Source organism: Bos javanicus, chromosome 2 (genome assembly GCF_032452875.1).
Source record: "Bos javanicus breed banteng chromosome 2, ARS-OSU_banteng_1.0, whole genome shotgun sequence".
Lineage (NCBI taxonomy): Eukaryota > Metazoa > Chordata > Mammalia > Artiodactyla > Bovidae > Bos > Bos javanicus.
The window spans coordinates 38016604-38028895 of NC_083869.1; the positions used below are offsets into that span (position 1 = coordinate 38016604).

The window sequence follows — 12292 nt, forward strand, 5'->3', positions numbered from 1 at the left end:
GGTTTTTGCCATACGTTCACATGAATCAGCCATGGGTGTACATGTGTTCCCCATCCTGAACCCTCTCCCATCTCCCTCCCCATCCCATTCCTCAGGGTCATCCCAGTGCACCAGCCCTGAGCATCCTGTCTCATGCATTGAACCTGGACTGGCGATCTATTTCACGTATGATAATATACATGATTCAATGCTATTCTCTCAAATCATCCCACCCTCACCTTCTCCCACAGAGTCCAAAAGTCTGTTCTTTACATCTGTGTCTCTTTTGCTGTCTCGCATATGAGGTCATTATTACCATCTTTCTAAATTCCATGTATATGTGTTAATATACTGTATTGGTGTCTTTCTTTCTGACTTACTTCAGTCTGTATAATAGGCTCCAGTTTCATCCACCTCATTAGAACTGATTCAAATGCATTCTTTTTAATAGCTGAGTAATACTCCATTGTGTATATGTACCACAGCATTCTTATCCATTCGTCTGCCAATGGACATCTAGGTTGCTTCCATGTCCTGGCTATTGTAAACAGTGCTGCGATGAACACTGGGGAACATGTGTCTCTTTCAATTCTGGATTCTTCAATGTGTATACCCAGCAGTGGGATTGCTGGGTTGTATGGGAGTTCTATTTCCAGTTTTTTAAGCAATTTCCACACCGTTCTCCATAGTCTAACAGTACATTTTCATTGTCCAGCTGAGCTGTTGGTTATTATCACATGTGTGCTGAATCCCATGTTTAGTGCTTTAGAGTATCAAGAATTTTCAAAATAAGTATTAGTAATAATGAAAAACATGTATTACCATCCTGTCTTACAAATTAAAAATTGATGCCCAGAGAAATTAAAAGAATTGCTCAAAACCTTAGTTACTAGTGCCAGATACAGGATTTATGAAGTTCAAAAGTTGTGTCCTCTCTGCTACAACTCCGAAGTCTACTGTGGGAAATTGAGAGTTAACTTCAAAATTGTCTGCATCTTGGACTTTATGGCATCAAATTCTGTTAAAGAATTGTGTTTTTTTTTTTTTTAATGTTTCTTTAAACTTCTATGACTCATTCTTAATGTAACCTTTCTACAGTAATTAAATTTTCATTGAGCTATTTCATGACTTTATTATTAGGCCTTGTGATTTTTAATTCTTTGGAAATCAATAGAATTATTTTGATACTTGCTTGTTTCCAAATATTAAAAGCTAAGTAATTTAAGCCTTTTCACTTAGTCAGTTAAAACATGATCTTGGTATTGATTAGCATATAACTCTATTGACCTTCCATAGAAAAACACAGCCCAAAGCGAAAACTAATGCTTCCTCTGGCTTAGTTTGGGTTATTATCTTCTCAAATTGTAAAAAGCAACATACAGTATCAAGTTTATGTTCTGCTTCTATGTAACCCTTCTAAAAGTTAAAATGTTTTCTCTTACAGTGCATCTATTCATTTACTAACTCATTTGTTCATGTAGAAAGCAGTTATTGAGTGCTTCCGCCATGCCAGGCATCATTCCAATTATACACAAGACAGACGAAATGCTTGTCCCAAAGATTTTTCTATTTTAGTTAGGACAATCAAACAATGAAATGATGATAATTACTGGTGGGCAAATAAATGTACAGGGTGTTCTGATAAAGAGGGTTGGAGATGGTGGGGGCAGGGGCTTTAATTTGAGCAGAATGATCACATAAGGTCTTTTGGTGGAGGTGACATTTGAATCAAGACCTCAACTGTAAGGAGTGGGTCATTTGAGATCTACAAGAACTACTTTCCAAACAGATGGACCAGACATAGAGGAAGGAATGGGAGGTACCAGGACTAGACAAGTATTGCTGGAACATAGTGAGTAAATCTGGAAAAAGAGGCAGGGGTCAGATCTTGAGGATTTCAAATAAAGTTATCATCAGTTTTTTCTGAAATAACATTATTGATATTATTACAATTGCCTTAGAATTAACTGTATCATCCTGGCACTATTTATTACTTATGCCACAGAGAGGAATGTATATTATCACAAAATTTTAAGAATTTAAAGGTTCCTTAAAAGATACCTAATCTAACTCCTTCATCTCAGAGATAATGCATTTTTAGCCCAGAAAAATAAAGTGGCTTATAGTAAGTAACTCAGCAAGACTGGTCAGGCTAGGATTTTAGTTCAAGCTTCAGTATTGTAGAGCCCAATGTTCTTTCCAGAAAACAGTTTTTAAGAAAACATTAACTTTTTAAAAAATTTATGGCATTTGTGTGGCTCTCCTGTTTTCTATTAAAGCTTTTAAAGATAAGTTACCATAATTTATTACTACCAGTATTTAGGTACAAGTAATTGATTTAAATTCGGATTGTGTGTGTGTGTGTGTGTGTATATATATATATATATATATATATATTAATCATTGGTCAAATTCTTTTATCTATAAAAGCAGAATAATATAGATGTTAACTTAGTGTCTTTTCATTTTACTTTCATTGTACCATCTGAACAGGTTCTTAACCTGGTGTTCTTATACTCCTCCATCCATGGGATTTTCCAGGCAAGAGTACTGGAGTGGGGTGCCATTGCCTTCTCCGTCTTATACTCCAAGGGGTCTACAAATAGGCTTTGAGTTTCTTTCAGCTAACCCTCTGAAAGGTGCACAACACTTTACATGCTTGTGAATATCATTTTGGGTCCTTCAGGAAATAGACATCAAGACAGTATCAGACAAGCTCAACTATGAGGAAACTCCTATGGAAGATAAAGGAGAAGGGAGCAGGAATAGGTAGCAATAAGCCCACAGTGCAGGTCTGACACCTGTGAAGGGAGAACAAGAAGGAAGGATTGGGTAGAAAGTCTCGAACTGTAGTACAGCTTCAAGAAAGGCTCAGCCAGGCTGATGAGAAGTCCCTAAGGACAAGTTGCTTGTTGGAAGCATCCCAGGTCAGGCAGAAAGGCACTGGCACTAGTTTGACTGCCATCCTCAGTTATTGGTTCCACGCCACCTCAGGGGAAGTGAGGTTTTGTTGTGACTACAGTCATAGATCTAGGGGTGCAGTAGATGGGGCTGTCCAAAAACTCTTCTGGCAGGAGTTCTCTATATAGGATAGAGAAGGATATATGAGCAGTGCACTTACAGGGCTATCACGCTATACTTATGTGCATTCCTCTGGGAAAAGTAGCTGTGACTTTTGTCTTATTTGCAACATGTTTGGGTCCCCCAAAATGTTCAGGACCATTGACAGGTCTGACACAGAAGTGGTTATGTTGTAGGCCTCAGAAACCAAAGTATTAATACCAATTTTCCTGCCAGAGGCCAATAAATAAAGAGTCATTCACCAAACTATTGAAAATTGTGCCACTGTTTCCATTATTTCTTCATGAGTAGCAGAGACATGCATATTTCTCATATGTATCACAGTGAAAACAAGCAGTGTCAGAATGCTGATGACAGGGATATATGGTAGGTGTGTATGCACTTATTTTTCCTTGTGCTATGTGCTAAGTCACTTCAGTCACGTCAGACTCTGCAACCCTATAGACCATAGCCTGCCAGGTTCCTCTGTCCATGGGATTCTCCAGGCAAGAATACTAGAGTGGGTTGCCATTTCCTACTCCAGGGGATCTTCCCAACCCAGGGATTGAACCCACATCTCCTGTGTCTCCTGCATTGCAACCGGATTCTTTACTCGCTGAGCCATTGGAGAAGCCATTATTTTTCCTCAGAAAGCACCAAAAATTCAGAGCATGGATGGTGGAGACAGAATTCCTGGGTTCATACAGTTATTCTGCCACTGATTAGCTGCTTGAACATAGGTAAATTGTTTTACCTCTCTGTGCCTTAGATTTCTCATTTCTAACATGGATAGAATAATAATAGTGCCTGAATCCTTGGACTGTGGGGAGAATTCAGTGAGATGACCTCCAGAAAGTTCCTCACACAGTGCCTGACACATAATATCCCTGTGGTGACAGGCTCTTGCTGGCTGAGCACTGTAGCCATTGAAAATGTGAACGTTGGGTGTGAATGATGGGAAGGACCCTTTGAAGAGTCAACTGTTCTAACACATTTGAAAATTATTCAGTGAAAAAGAAGTGTCTCTGGGTTGGTAGTATTTGAGGAGATATTGATGTTTTCCTTTGTGCTTGTTTGTTTTTTTAATTGAAAAAAAATGATTTTGCATTACAGTTCAATTTTATCTCCAATTCTTTGACACATCTACTTTTTAAAAATGTTATTACTGAAGTATAGTTGAACACATCCAGGGCTTCCCTGGTGGTTCAGATGGTAAAGAATCTGCTTGCAATGCAGGAAACCAAGGTTTGATCCCTGGATCAGGAAGATGTCATGGAGAAGGGAATGGCTACCCATTCCAGTATTCTTGCCTGGTGAATCCCATGGACAGAGGAGCCTGGTGGGCTGTAGTCCACGGGGTCGTAAAAAGTAGGACATGACTTAGCTACTAACAGTAACTGAACACATCTGTTTTTTTAAAACAAATTAGAACTCTAAAGGTGATTTTCATTATTTCTGGTCTAAACATTTTCAGTAAAGCAGATATGATAAAGGGTCAAATGAGCATTTAAAAATTTAAATAAACATTCACAAATTATTTAGTCACTGGCAAACTAGTGCAAGGACCAAATCTGGCCAGCAGACTATTCATATAAATAAAGCTTTATTGTAACCATGTTTTTTAGATTAAATATTGTCTATGGCAGCTTTAGGGCTTCTCTGATCACTCAGTGGTCAAGAATCCGCCTGCCAATGCAGGAGACATGGGTTTGATCCCTGGATCGGGAAGATCCCCTGGAGAAGGAAATGGCAACCCACTCCAGTATTCTTGCCTGGGAAATCCCATGCACAGAGGAACCTGGCAGGTTACGATCCATGGGGTCACAAAAGAGTCAGACTGGACTGAGTAACTAAAACAACAGCAAACAATGGCAACTTCAATGCTGCAATAGCATTGGATAGTTATAAACAGGTTCTACAGTCTGCAAGGCATAAAGTATTTATTATCTGATTTCTTACAGGAGAGCTTGTCAACCCTGGATTTAGTTAACCCCAGATTTTAAAAATCAGGAGGAAATTTTTTAAAAAAATCTGAAACAGGATGTCTTCTTTAAGGTAGGAATTGTGCCTTCACTCATCATTTTATCCTTAGTTCCTAGCCTAGAGCCAGGCTTATAGAAGATATTAAACAAGTATCTGTGGAATTGAATTGATTACATTAATTTTAAAAATTAAATATTTAAAATTAAAAAGAAGTTTCCTCCTGTTATGTTGTTATTAAGGTTGGCACTGTAGAGTAAACTAGCAGAACTAGCCCATTAGAATGACCATTATAAATAATCTCCCTGGGTGATTTGTAATACATTAGAAAAAACATTCCTTTTGTGAAAAAAACTATTAGTTTAATGGAATCATATGTTTGAGAAAGAATACTTGACCCCCTGCTGCTTCTTTTAATGTTTTGCCTTTTATGCTAAGATTCCTTGAATAATTTCTTAATACTTTAGGCATGATCATCAAATTCCAAGACTCATGAACATGAGGTTCTCCACGTATTTTCAGTAAGTGTATTGTAGTATCTGGTTTGGAAAAATTGAGTAGAAAAACCTTTGTACCTATCCGGTTACAGATGTATTACAAAATTAATTTTAATATTTGTTGCATTTCTATAAAGATCAAAGTGCTCTAAACTATTGTAATTATTCATCATTTGTATTCAAAATTTTGCAAAGAAAGGAATCTAATTTTAGAAATGATACTTTTAAAAAATTAGTGTATGGACTTCTGGCTTTCCTTCGAGTCCATTCATTTTTCTGTGTTGGAACAAATATTAAGTTTGGAAATTTTTTCACAAAATGCCTCTTATTGATAAGAATCACCTGTGATACTTGTTTCAAAAAAGTTCCAAGGGGAAAGTTGAATAGCTAGAACACAGAGGATTGTAGGGGCAGTGAAACTATTCTGTTTGATATTATGGTGGATACATGTCATTATACATTTGTCCAGATCCATAGAATGTTCAACACCAAGAGTCAACCTTAATGTAACTATGGACTTTGGGTAATAATGGTATGTCAAACGTAGCTTCATCAGTCATAATGAATGTACCATTCTGGTGGGGAATGTTGATAACAGCTATACATGTGTGGCACAGGGAATATATGGGAAATCTTTGTGCTTTTCTCCAAAGCTTACTATGAACCTAATGCTGCTCTGAAAAAGTAAAATCTTAAACAAAAATTAATAAAATTCCTAAACCTCCTAAATTTCCATTCAGTATTTGTGGGGTGGGGTCCAGTCCACAATGATATATCACTTTTAAATATAAATACTCCAAGTGATTCACATCATCAGAGAAGTTTTAGGAAATGCTACTATAAAGAATACCTTCACATTTAAAAAATCATATATGAAGTGATTTACTAAGCTTGAAAAACTTACATGGTCCTATTGATATACTCCTACCATTGATGAGAGAATGTCATATTGAGTGAAGTAAGTCAGATAGAGAAGGAGAAACATCATATGACATCTCTTATATGTGGAATCTAAAAAGAAATGATACAAATGAACTTATTTATAAAATAGAAACAAATTCACAGACTTAGAAAACAAGCTTAGGGTTGCTCGAGGGGAAAGATGGGGGGAGGGGATAGTTAGGGAGTTTGAGATCTACATGTATACACTGCTATATTGAAAATGGATAATCAGCAAGGACCTACTATACAGCACTGGGAACTTTACTCAATATTATTTATGAACTAGCCTGGATGGGAGGGAAGTCTGGGGGAGAAGGGACACATGGATATTTATGGTTGAATCCCATTGCTCTCCACCTGAAACTCTCACAACATTGTTAATTGGCTATACTCCAATATAAAAAGAAAAGTTTAAAAAAAAGAATGCCTCCACATTTAAAAAAATCATACATGAAGCAATTTGAGTAAGCTCGAAAAACTTACCTGATCCTATTAATATACTCCCACCAATGATGAGGCCATTTCAATATTTATACATAGAATTTAATATTTGTACTTTAAAATACTAAATATTAAAAAAATTTATCAATTACTTATAGTGAGTTTCTTTTGATATTTCAGTCACTGACCCTCCTTCAATATTTTAAGCATATTTGGGTCAGAGATTTCCCCTGAGAAGTTGATGAAATCTGTGTAATCTCTCCCCAGGAAAGTTAGCACAAAATATTTTTGCATATAATCACAAGGTTTCTACTTATCCTGACATATAATAATGGACTATGACTATGGACCAGTTTAAGAAATATTCTTCAGTTGGAGCCCCTTTGTTTTTAATTTTGCTCTATATGTAAATGTGTTTACCCTTTGTTTGTTTGTTTTTTTTTCCCATCAGGTGCTATAAATTTAATAATTGTGTCAGTATCCTGACTGTATGTATCTCTCTTTCCAGTTAAATAGGACATATATCATCATTGTACTTCTTTTGCTTAATATGTCCTTTAAAAAGTAAAAATTTCACATATTTTGATACAGCTATGGATTTGGGGGATGCCATTTATGGAAAGAGCAGGAAGTTGACAATTTGTCAGTATAATAGAGGGACAGTTGCATTGAGACTGGGTGACCCCAGGTAGAGTATGAGGGAAGGAAGAAGGTGCCTGGGGAAGGAGCTAAAGTACCAGAAGCCAGCAATGAAAAACAGAGGGCAGACCAGAGTCCAAGGGGTGAATTCAGAGGAAGCTGGCAACGCAAGCCCTTGATTCCTCCCTGGTTTTAGAAATGGGAATTCAATGAAGGATGCAAACAGCTTGGGTGGCAGATGGCTTCAGAAAGAACTGTTTCAACCCAAATTTGAGCCATGTATCGAAAACTCAGGCAGAAAGAATCTTGTTTTCTTCAAGGTTTTAGGAATGAGGTCAGTGGGAGAGACAGAGAGAAATGTTGAGTGGGGCAGAGAGGGAAGAGGAAAGGAGAGAGAAATGAGACAGATTAGAGACAGAAAGAGAGAAGTTCGGCAAAGAAACCACACTTGTATTAATGTAGACAAAACTGGGCTCATTGATTATGCTGGAAATGTCATCTGCCTACCTGGCTGTAATGTCAACAGCATGTACTTCAAAATGATTTCCTGAAAGTGTATATTTGTAGTGTTCCATGCCTCACTGTGAGGGGAAGAGTATCGGAAAATGCAAGGGGGCCAGTCTCTTACCTGTATGCCAAACTGGATGCAGGGCTCACGCTAGCCCTTAGAACGCATGTGTGAATGAGAAACAGGCAGACACAGTCCCACACCAGGATGTGTGGCTTACTCAGCAGCACGGTTGAGATTTCAGCCCCGTTTCTCTCCACTGCCAGACCTGTTTGTTCAGGAAACTCCCTGCCCAAAGCTTTGAGTTCGCGCTGTTACAAAAAATTGAATTTCTGCTTAGGCTTAAGCAGTAGAGCAAATGAGAGCCCTTGGATCTGTATAAAGACAGTGTAGGTCTCTTACAAGTCAGAGCTTCTACTGTAAATATTGTAAATTTTTTTTTAGGATTCAAATTATCCAAGTAAGTATGAATCTGGGCAGTAAGGTCATAGAACAGTCAGGTTTAGGGGAGATGTACCTTGAAGTCAAGGAGGAAGAAGACACTGGTCCATCTACATCACAGAGAACCACCCTGGCAGTTAGTCAAGATGCAGATGTTTCAGATTGTTCTCACATCCATAAACTAGTTATAATTTTCATATTTTCACAAATAACTACAGAAATAGTTTCAGAAGTTACCATGTTCATATTGTTACTGCCTTTTTTGTAATTTCTTGTTAATCTTTTCTGTTTTTTTCCTGTTTCTTAATGAAAATAAAGAAAACACAAGTATGCATTTTTGTTTTTCTCGTTTTCCTTAAAAAACAGGAAAAATATTTAAATTCTCCCCGTTGTGCCCCGTTGTGTCTTTCTACTGACTCATTTGTCAGTTGGTAACTTACCTCTTCTTTGCAAAAAGTTTCAATGAACTGATCTACATACATATTCACAAGGGCTCCATAACGTTATCAAAATTAACAAAATGTATATACTACTATTAATATATATAAAATGGATAACCAAGTATCTACTGCATAGCACAGGAAACTCTGCTCAATATTTTGTAATAGTTATAACAGGAAATAATCTGAAAAAGAATATATATATATGTTACAAGATGATTTAAAATAAACATTCATTGGTTTCCCTCTTACAAATGTCAGGGTGGAATTGGCTAATTTTCTGGAAGCACAATGCTTGTGTTAAGGATTTCGGATAGGAAGGCTGAGCCACTCTAGTGACTGGAATATTCTGGAGTACTGTCCAGGTTACTGCCTTCCTGGTTTGATGATTTAGATAATTGCTGCGCTATTTCTTTTAAAAATTTTAAACTGGTTTAATTTCTAGCACGAAAGCTATGCTGAAAACACCACATGGAAAAGTGTATATAGATCTAGGAAATGGTTAAGGATATTTCATGATAAATGCAAAGTTTAAAAACTCAATTTCAAAGTCTTATGTAAATTGATGTTGCAAAGGAGTGTGATCTGTTTAAATTTAGAATGCTGAAACAGTTTGGGTATTAACAGTTGTTTTTGGTGTGATCCAATCTTCAACCAACTGATATTTTTCCTCATTGCTAATATTTCTGTTGAGGGGTAGCTTGGCATCCTCATTTGCTTATACAGTTTGTACTTCATGTTGCTGCTGCTGCTAAGTTGCTTCAGTCATGTCCAACTCTGTGTGACCCCATAGACAGCAGCCCACCAGGCTCCCGCATCTCTGGGATTCTCCAGCAAGAATACTGGCGTGGGTTGCCATTTCCTTCTCCAATGCATGAAAGTGAAACGTGAAAGTGAAGTTGCTCAGTTGTGTCTGACTCTTAGCGACCCCATGGACTGCAGCCCACCAGGCTCCTCCCTCCATGGGATTTTCCAGGCAAGAGTACTGGAGTGGGGTGCCATTGTTGCTTATCACTAAAACCTCACTCCTAGTCCCCAGTATTCTATGCAACTAGACTGTGCTCCATAGACAATGATTAGATTGACCTTCCATCACTACCGTCATATTGCTAATAGAGCGCCCTTTCAACCTCAAAGTATCTTAGATTAGATAAGAAATCATGTGGTCCCTCTAAGATTTCTCAGTGATAATAATGGCTAACTTTTGGGGACATTTGCTCTCCACCAGGCACTATGCTAAACTCTTTGCATATATGATTTCATTTACAACTGAAAGTTAAAGTCACTCCATCGTGTCCAACTCTTTGCGACCCTATGGACCAAACAGTCCATGGAATTCTCCAGGCTAATATATTGGAGTGTGTAGCCTTTCCCGTCTCCAGGGGATCTTCGCAAAACAGGAATCAAACCCAGGTCTTCTGCATTGCAAGTGCATTCTTTACCAGCTGAGCCACAAGGGAAGCCCATTTACAACTTCATTTATAACTGAATATAGCCTCATTTCCATTCAGCAACTAGTGTTATATTACAAGAGACAATGGAAGCTAAGAGGTTAAGTAATTTACTCATGTCATACAACTAGTAACTGAAGAAATGGACTTGAATTTGGGCCTGTTTAATCCACACAATGACTGTTTGTTACTGAAACTGTGATATTAGGACCAGTTTGTGGCTACCAGCGCCCAAGTTAGTTTGGCAGCAGCATAAGGAGCTGTGGACCACTGAGTGTCTTTTGATGGCCTTAAATTTATTCAGCCCATTCATCTGATAAATAACTTAATTCTTTTTAATAAATGACAAAGCAAACAAAGAATTTTTTTATTGAGCCAGGACTGATAATCTTGACAGTGTTATGTTACAATGGCGTTTTAAATTTTGTGCTAGCTACCATTTTAATTGTTCAGTTTGATGGGTGCATTAGGGACAGTGGTTCACTGTTTCACTTTGGAAAAGCTGCTCTCTGTCAGGTTTGTGAACAGCTTTATTGTTTCATTCACATAAAGGTCAGTAGCTCTAAAAATACAGACTTTAGTGGGTGATATAATAGATATTTTATATGTGTTGCAGGTGCTTTCTCCCATTGATTGAAATGAGTACTTTAGTACCTTCTGGAGAGAAGATGTACGTGTGTGTATGTGTGTGTGTGTGTGTGTGTGAGTGCGTGCATGTCTTGTTTGAAAGCCCAGTCTCAGAAACTTATACACTAGATTTTTCAAATCTTTCTTAAGAAATATCAACATCCCTTGTGAATGAATCTCTTACAAATCATTGGGTTTGATAGGCATTTTTGTCTGTGTAACTTCGAAACACAGACTCTCAGTCAGAAAAACAGAAGAAAGATTTGTGGTGGGTTTTGTTTGATTTAAAAAATTGAATCGATTGATTGTTTAGTTTGGCAACCTTACAGGTAACTTCAGCTTCAGCATCTTTAAACCTATCTCAGCTTTTTCCTGGGCAAAGAGACTATTTCTTTCCTTTTATTTCTTTTCTTAGCTTGATGAAGTGTTAAGATTTGTGCATTTCGAAACAGGCCATTTAAAAATGAAGAAGCCACATTGTTGAGTTCACTGGACTGGGAGCCTTAGAGACATGTTCTATTCTCAGCTCTGGAAAAATCTCTTAAAGCAGAATCACATGACCTGAAAAACAATATTACTGTAGCTTGAGATAGTACATTTTACTTTCTAATCAGCTGTTGAAATCATAGTATTAACTGGAACGTTCTTGGCAAAGTTATGCTAGCTATATAGGCATGTTCTAAATGCTGGCAGAGAATATTCCTTTGAGTTACATTTTTTCTACAACTTTCAAAGGTCTCTTCTTGACTGTAGTCCTTCATCCTCACTAGAATAATACAAGATTAATCTATCCATTGGGAGGATGAAGATATATTGAACGAAGTTACTACAAATACCCTATGGAAATGTTAACACCTCATAATCCCCAACTCTGGCGGTTGGGGTGGTGGTGAGGAAATTGGGTTCCTCTGTTCTATAGGTGGGACTCTTGGTGACCCCATGCCTAACACTCCAGGGAAATTAATTTTTTAGCTATGCTCTTCTAGGCTTTGACATATGTTTTCCTTGACCTTTTTCTTCTGTATTCAACCAACCCATATCTGCACTAAAAATAAGAAACAAAGAATAAATAAATAAAAAAACTTCCTTAAAGCAAGAAAATTTTAAAGGAAAAAAAAAAAACAAACTTGGAAACCACACAGTGAACAAAAGGCAGTTTCTGAAGACAGTGCAGTGAGCAGTGCAAAGTAATGGGTTTCAGAAGAATTAAGTTCTAACAAGCTGCACCATTTACTAGATTTGTGCCTTTAAGCACTGGTGTAATCTCTTCATCTCTATTCATCTGTA

At 37.4% G+C, this 12292-nt stretch overlaps 1 protein-coding gene and 1 long non-coding RNA gene across 5 annotated transcripts in view; one reads left to right on the forward strand and one right to left on the reverse strand.

Moving 5' to 3' along the window:
• CCDC148 (coiled-coil domain containing 148) overlaps positions 1-12292 on the forward strand; it is a 293619-nt gene that overhangs the window by 27565 nt on the left and 253762 nt on the right. The window contains exon 2 of one of the 4 annotated variants that reach the window (XM_061437347.1): positions 5001-5094. The exons of the other annotated variants lie outside the window; for them this stretch is intronic. The gene's annotated coding sequence lies outside the window, so the exon portion shown is untranslated. The remainder of the gene's footprint in view (positions 1-5000; positions 5095-12292) is intronic. 4 annotated transcript variants of the gene reach the window in all.
• LOC133259647 (uncharacterized) overlaps positions 1541-12292 on the reverse strand; it is a 32061-nt gene continuing 21309 nt past the window's right edge. Inside the window, exons 3-5 of the long non-coding RNA XR_009740470.1 lie at positions 8167-8357; positions 6421-6527; positions 1541-3060 (exon numbers count right to left, since the gene is read on the reverse strand). This is a non-coding gene — a long non-coding RNA (uncharacterized LOC133259647). The remainder of the gene's footprint in view (positions 3061-6420; positions 6528-8166; positions 8358-12292) is intronic.